Source organism: Apostichopus japonicus, chromosome 1 (assembly GCF_037975245.1).
Source record: "Apostichopus japonicus isolate 1M-3 chromosome 1, ASM3797524v1, whole genome shotgun sequence".
Classification (NCBI taxonomy): Eukaryota; Metazoa; Echinodermata; class Holothuroidea; order Aspidochirotida; family Stichopodidae; genus Apostichopus; species Apostichopus japonicus.
This window is the reverse complement of record NC_092561.1, coordinates 767,322-775,000: the sequence shown is the minus strand read 5'-3', so window position 1 is coordinate 775,000 and position 7,679 is coordinate 767,322. Positions and strand designations below refer to the sequence as shown.

Below are 7,679 nucleotides of genomic sequence, written 5' to 3'. Positions count from 1 at the left end.
GGTAATGACGATATCCGTCATTGGTGTTGATTATGATGACGATGGCGACGACCTTTATGGTGACGTCGGTACATGGTGATAACGGTGACAATATTAATAGCGATCGCTATATGAGGTCCTAGACATCGATTTATGTATTCTTCTTCTTCTTCTTTTTTTCAATTATGCTATTTTAGAATTAGTTTGAAAGGCTTCGGACAAAAGCTGGAAGAAATGTTGATCTAGTCTTTGTTTGTGGCTGGAGAAGGAGGGAGGGACGGTTTGGTATGTGAAAGCTAAAACCAGAAAAAAATGTCATGTCCTCAGCGAGATTATTGAAATTAAAGTTTCGTCATATTACTCAGTTTTCCTCTCTCCATCTTTTTCTCTTATTTGTCATTATTTTCGGCGTTTACATATATACATCCGCATTTCACCGCATCATTATTGCAATGAAGTGCGCCACCTTCCTGAAAGTATTCATTTCTCATATCCAAATTTCCCTACAGAAGATTTGTGAAACTCTTTCGAGCATTTAGTATCGTACTGCTTGAATTATTTAGGACGTACTAAGCAGTATTATGATCAGTGCCTCCCAATTAAAATGAATCGGTTCACAACTGATTGGCTCTCACTTGCAAGAACTGCAGATATAACACTAGTTACTGCAGGATATAAATGCTGCCGCCACTGACATTACATAACTTCTCTTCCCCCCCCCCACCCCGTTGTATGTGTCGTGCTTTGCCTATGAACTGCCCACCTATTGGGCTGTATATGCTAGACAAAAAAAAAGCCTTACAACCATTTTCGACCACTGAAGTTTAGATGATCATACCTCTAAAACATAAAAGGGGTGTAGAAATGCCAATTGGACTCAGGGGCGTGGAGAACCATATCGGTCCCCCGGGACAATTATATTACCGCGCACCTTCGTTTTGGGATGGGGGGTAGGGTATTCAAGATTCCTCATGCGTATTATGAAAATGAGGATACATTATTCTTATCCCATATTTCTCGAGGCTCCTATTTGACCCCGGGGCCTTGGCTTACCCCTAATTGTAATATTAATTACCCCACCCATTCCTGCTCCTGGGTCTGTCATCAGAATTCAGACCAACCACGTTGTCTCGAAACCACTGGAAGAGTCTCTACTTCCCACGGACAGACAGAAAACTCATCTCGCCGAAGATGGAATTTCATTTTAATCAACCAAGAAGCAAATGGTTCCTGCTTGGTTGGAATTTGGAACCGGTAATCTAAAGTTTGTGGGGGTATAGCTGAAATTAACCACTACACGACGACTGTGGTGAGACCTTGCGCAATTTAATATGAGACTGACTGACTTTGACCCTGACAGATGTTAAAATCATTTTCGATAAATTTTCAAATAGGAGTAAATTATTATTATTAATATTTTTTTTATGTGCCTCGGATGTAGATCGTGCAGTGTGAATGTATGCGCTTGAAATACCTCCGCCGAAGAACTAATTTCCTAAACAGACCTACAGCTCAAGATCTATTCCAAATACCATCAGAGCGTTGCGGACGGTACGGAGCGTTTAAGGTGAGATTCGGATATTCAGATACAGGGTGCAGCATTTCAAGTATCTTTTAAGAGATCTAGATAATGGAAGTTTTGGAAGAAATAACAACATTGAGTCAATATCTTGACATTAAGAAATTGAGATATTCCGGAGCTACAACAAAATAATATTTATAAACCACCTGACGATTAATATTCATATCCTAGACAGTAAACTTAATATGTTAAAAATTCAAAAACCGGGATAAAGAATATATTGATATTTAAATATCTGCTTATTATAAGTCATTCCCTTATTCATATGCTTAAATATCTAACTGATTTACATCAAAAAAATGCCGGTTCAGATTAATTAGCTGCAACATTTTAATATTTGAATATCTGAATATACAAAAAATCATCACACATTCATATAAAAGAGCTTAATAGTGGAATATCTGAGCACGAAGGATTTTAAATCTTCGGAAACAAGATTTTTAATGCGTTAATATCTGAACATTATACATAACCTTGGAAATCAAACACAAGACTTATTTATATTTATATATTTATGTCACCTTAAAATCTCCGTACAAATGTGTCGCATTACCATACATAGCCTTCTTTACAATTTTAAAAGTGCAGCGTAAATTGCTAAGGCCATGAGTTTTCGATAGCTTTCAATAATGGTCTGTATTTCTAATAGCCATATGCAATATATATATATATATATATATATATATGTTCCCTTTCTAACACCTGACGATGATCACACAGTCACAGTATCAATGCCAGGGGGCTGATGGGGTTGAGAGCGGATCAGTCGTTTGATTGTTTGGTTTTTAACACAGGTTCTAAGGTGGGTGTCTTTTCTTAAAAAGTATCATGTGTAGCATTATGTTCCCCTTCTATAGAAGGAATCGTGATAGACACCTGACTATGATAACACAGTCACAGTCTCGATGCCAGGGGGTGGGGTTGAGAGCGCATCAGTCGTTTGGTTGTTTGGTTTACGTGTCCAGGTTCTTTCTTGGGTGACTTTTCATACAAAATAAAAAAGAGCCATACATGCAGTAGTACCAACAGTAGAATTATATATACTCATTGGTATAGAACAGAATTCTACTAACAGAGGTTAGATCGGAGGATTTGTGTAAATTAATTTAAAGCAAGAATTATGATTTCATTTCACCGAGAATTAAGTTGAAAAGTTCAGAAGGACGAAGCATAAACTATCTCTTATAATGTACCGTTAGTTTTAGGGCAGTGCTCACCATATACTTAAAAGGGAATGGGGATTTATTTCTTCTTCTTTTCCTCGTAAATAAAAAAGATCTCTGAAATATAAAGAAAGATACAAATATGAAGAAAACAATCATTTTAATATTTTATACTTTCGAATAAAGACGATTTATTTGGGGAATCATTGTGACAGAGTTTCTTCAGCAGAAACAAAACATGTCATACACATGGTATACAAATAACACATGACTTACACATGGTGTACACATGATTTACACATAGCACATGGTATGCACGTAACACATGATTTACACATAACATATGGTATGCACGTAACTTATATGGAATACACATGGCATACACGTGACACATGATTTACACATAACATGTGGTATGCATGTGTCTTATGATATACAAATGCTATACACATAGCATATGGTATACACATGCAGGGATGTGACCAGGATTTTCTGAGTGCCGGGAATACTGATCGACGCACTGGCGGAGGGGTCTAAGGGGGAGCGGGTGTCCCCTCCCCTTTGAGAAATTTTTCGATTTTTGAAGATTCTCAGATGCCAAATGCTCGCACTTGTGTAGCTTTTTAAGCACATACACAATACTAGTTTTGCTAACAATTTACATTTTATTATTATGTTTTTTAGTGAAATATATTACGTATCTGGTAAAAGTTATTAGTTTGTTTCAAAGAGATTTTACCAGGGACCGATTAAGAGCCGTAAGTAATGTTTCTCGCATGCGTAACTGATGCATTGTTAGTCTGTATGATTTTGTCATAGGCTATAGGCCCAATTTGTGTTGAATATATTGTTAGGAATGTCGGGATTTTAGATGGAAATAGTGCTGGGCGGGATTCACGATTTTTAAGACAGTGCTGGGCGGTACTTTAGTGCTGGGCGGGTCCGCCCAGTGCCGCCCACACATCCCTGACATGGTACCGGTACACACTTAACACAATGTAAACACATGGTATAGAGTAATATTTGGTATACACTTTGTATAAGCAAAGCAAATGGTCTACACATGCTACGCAGAAAACACATTTTATAAGCATAGCATGTTGTATGCACATGGTGTACGCTTTACACATGGTATACACGTAAAATATGGTATTCACATGTTATATATAGCATAACATAACGATGTACACATGTTTCAAATATAACACACGGTAAACACATGTTATACACATAAAACATGTTACACACATAACTTATACGCTCACAAAGTAAGCATATTTTTCGATTAAAAATAAGAAAGAAACTTTAAAATAATTTTTTCAAAAGAAAATGTTTTTTAAAATTTACAGACACAATGAGTAAACATTGAATTCGTTACTTTTATGAAACATATACTGGCATCAGTAACGAGTCATGACATTGGTATCAATTTTGAAGGTTTAGCAAAACGTTTATAAATCATAGAAATAACCTATACACGCACCGAGACATGTCATATACTCCTTAAAAATAAATTATAATATATCAACTACAATATATCAACTGCAAAATAATTACGAATTCATATCCGTTGAGAGCAGCATACATATACTAGATCCATTCAATATCAACTACTCTGGGCGCCCTTTCCACGTTAAAATATTCAAGTAGGGTGGAGAGGGGGTTATGGTTGGGGAAGGGATCTGCATGGGGAGGGGTATAGGTGTAAGAGGGGTGTGTGCCCACTTGTTCAGTTCTCGACGACTGAAAACAGTTCTGGACGATTTACGCAAGTTAAAACATGTTACAATTACAATTGTAGTACGTAACATTATACAGTAGGTCACCCACTGTCGTAAATGTCGTAAATGTATATATATATATATATATATATATATATATATATATATATATATATATATATATATATATATATATATATATATATATATAATGAAAATCGTAATGAGTTGGAAAATCGAGAACAGTGAAGAAACTTTCAGCCTCCACCGGGATTCGAACCACGGGCCTTCCGCTTTATATGCGGATATAAGTATAAACATAGCGTACTACATAATAAATAGTTTCTTCCTTCCATTTTCACTGCTAGGAGTACTTTATTTCCATTGATAAGTGAGTACGATTTGGTTATTTTAGCTACAGTCACCGTGGCAAACTACACTATCATTTAAAATAAGCTTTGTTTTTTCGGATTTTGCTCATACCCGGGGAATACTCCAACCCCCCCCCCCAACCCTATCCCACCTCTGCGTTTTCGGGCAATCCAGTTTTCTCTGCAGCGCTCACAGCTTTCGTAACCTTTGATTGTAACATAACATCGTGCATCAGCTTTTTGCGGTTTGGCAGGCAGTTTTACCAAACCTAGGGCGTATTACTCAAATAACATTGAAATGTAATTGGACTATTCGACAGTATACCGTTGTTTTAAGATAGCATACTTTAATAATGGTCATATTACCAAATGTTTCGTTGGATTACAACGATATTATTAACAACATGTAAGAAGCATATCGGAACGGCTCTAAAAGTGCTTACATTGTCTTCTTAATTTGCATATATTAACATGATTTATGTAAAGCCAATGTATTTCATTGTTTTATGGGATTTAACCATTAAAGTGGCCATGACACGAAAATTTCAAAGTCCTATATTTTTGGGATCCATCAAAGAATGTTCTCTAGAACATGTATCAACCAATCTGCCAGTTTAAAACTTGATTTTTCAAGTCGAAAATTGAGAATGAATTTACCCTTTTCGGCGTTTGAAACTTTGTTTACTCGAAAATTTTCCGATTCGCATGACGTCATGTGACGTCACGTTTTGAACACATTTGTTGTCGCTGCTTACAATACCGTTCACGTACACAGTAGACAAGTACACATACCACTAGTGGTTACTAAACAAAACACCGATCACAAGTGCGATATCAAATCAAAATTTCCTGTGAAATGGCGGATCCAGAACCAATTGCGGCAACCGAAGTTCAAAGTGATAATGGTTCTTCACTAGGCAGTGAAATTGGGCTATAATTAGAGTGCCCTTTCTCATATTCGAAGCAGAGAGTGAAGGCGATGATCATTCCAATATTGAACCGAACGTTGAGGGTGGAGCGGAGGTGTTAGAACCGTATCAGTTCGAGCCTGTTAAACGAGCCGAAATTGAAGCTCCACAACATATCGAAGAAGAAATCCGTTCGAAACCATTGCAAGGAACATACAACGTGGTAAGAATTTATTAACGAAGCATTTAAAAACAAAATCCAGTCCATTTTGTGCATGTGTTGTTGGAATTCGCGGAACACCCTAAACCGTATTGTGCGTTGTGTTACGGTAACTTACAACCCATATGTAGAGTGTGTAGTACTAGTAGGGTTGGTTGCATACTGAAAGTTTGGCTAGGGGATGTAAGTTGCATTATGCAGCCATGCTAGGTAGGCATATGTGTTATTTCATACTCATTATTACTTGGCTAGTACTTTGGCCTAGAGTTTTGCAAATCAATTTTCTGAAACAAAAGAATGTTTCATGATACATGGAAGGTGTAAAATCACAACAAATGTAACCATAACTGTACATTGTATGCCTGCTTGATATTGTGGACATCATGGCCAACATTAATACATTTTGAACTTTCATAAATTTTTTCCCAGGCAGTACAGATACATAGCCTACGGTCAACAGGTTCAATGATACTTGGGGTTCCTAGCAAGACACGTCAGGGTTGTGCTACCATCATGTGCAGTCCAAAGGATCAGAAGTGATTTTCCAGCCAATGGTCATTACACTGGATTCAAGTTGCCAGGAGAAAACTCATTGTATAGGAAGCCTTGGTTGAGAAATTCCTCCAGAAACACCTTTTCTAAACTACGATTGTGTTGGATTACCAATCCGTCAGGGTTCCCTCAGTGTTGATATATTGAAATTCAAGACTTTTAATTCAGGATGAAAAGGTTATTTTCCAGACCCAACATCAACAATGAAAGAAAAGGCATGTTTTGAAGCATTTGGACACAAGTATTGGCGTGACCGTGATGTCATATAATATGTGCATAAGGGAACAGGCATTGACCTTTTTAGGGGCATTTACCTCCCAGACTTTTGATTCGTACCTTTAATCTGGAAGCCAAAATATCCATATCACCAATGATATTTGACAGAAAAGTCATAATAAAGACCAATGGAGGCAGCAGAACTCTTGAATGTTTAGACTTTGTTTCTTCAGCAGCAGTTGGTTTGTTTTGTAGTCTTTCTTCAAAAACTCAGCTGTACACCCTGTTAATGGTCTTCGATTGTTTTAATGCGTGTGATGCTGTGTTTCATATTGCCCATCAGTGTTGTACGTGTCGTCGTGCTTGTGTAACATTTTTGCATGTGAGTTACTTCGTGCAGTGTTTCTTGGTTTAAATAACCCTTTATTGTATTTGCTTCTGGATTATTCTAATTAATTTGTCATAACAACGATTGATAGCGATGGACATGCAACTGCTTTGTAGGCTTAAAGCCAAAAAATTCATGTAAGTTGTTTTCTTTTAACCTCCTTTGATGTCACAAATTACATTAGTGTAATTTAAGAATGATAATGTTTATGGAAAGTACAGTTTTACTTTTATGTCATATAATACAATGATTGTTGTTAATGTTAGTTCAGATTGTCCAGAATGACTGTCTAGAACTGATATTGAATAAATTTTGTTCAATGATTTAACACTTGAACTATGTGGTGTGAAATTTTGGCTCTGTGACTTTAAAATAAATCGCTTTGAGATTTAATTAAACACCCTTTGGAATAAAATCTTTTTACCTACCTATTTTGACCCATCCCCATTACCCCCACTCCAGGCTCCACAACATAAAAAATGGTTTTCCTGGAATAGGAATAAGAAATTATTGCTATAACTAACTGATCCAGCATATTCCAGAAATAAATTGGGGCACTGAGATTTGTTCACAAGAAGA

At 36.6% G+C, this 7,679-nt stretch overlaps 1 protein-coding gene and 1 long non-coding RNA gene across 2 annotated transcripts in view; both read left to right on the top strand.

Moving 5' to 3' along the window:
* Positions 1 to 339, top strand: part of LOC139970326 (cytochrome P450 2D26-like) — a 6,160-nt gene extending 5,821 nt beyond the window's left edge. The window contains exon 6 of the mRNA XM_071976002.1: positions 1 to 339. This exon is cut by the window's left edge and continues 1,068 nt beyond it. The gene's annotated coding sequence lies outside the window, so the exon portion shown is untranslated.
* Positions 340 to 5,332: 4,993 nt separating this feature from the next.
* On the top strand, positions 5,333 to 7,428 carry LOC139970269 (uncharacterized). Its single transcript, XR_011794082.1, has 2 exons — positions 5,333 to 5,947; positions 6,374 to 7,428. It is a non-coding gene; the product is annotated as an uncharacterized lncRNA (long non-coding RNA).
* Positions 7,429 to 7,679: the final 251 nt, after the last annotated feature.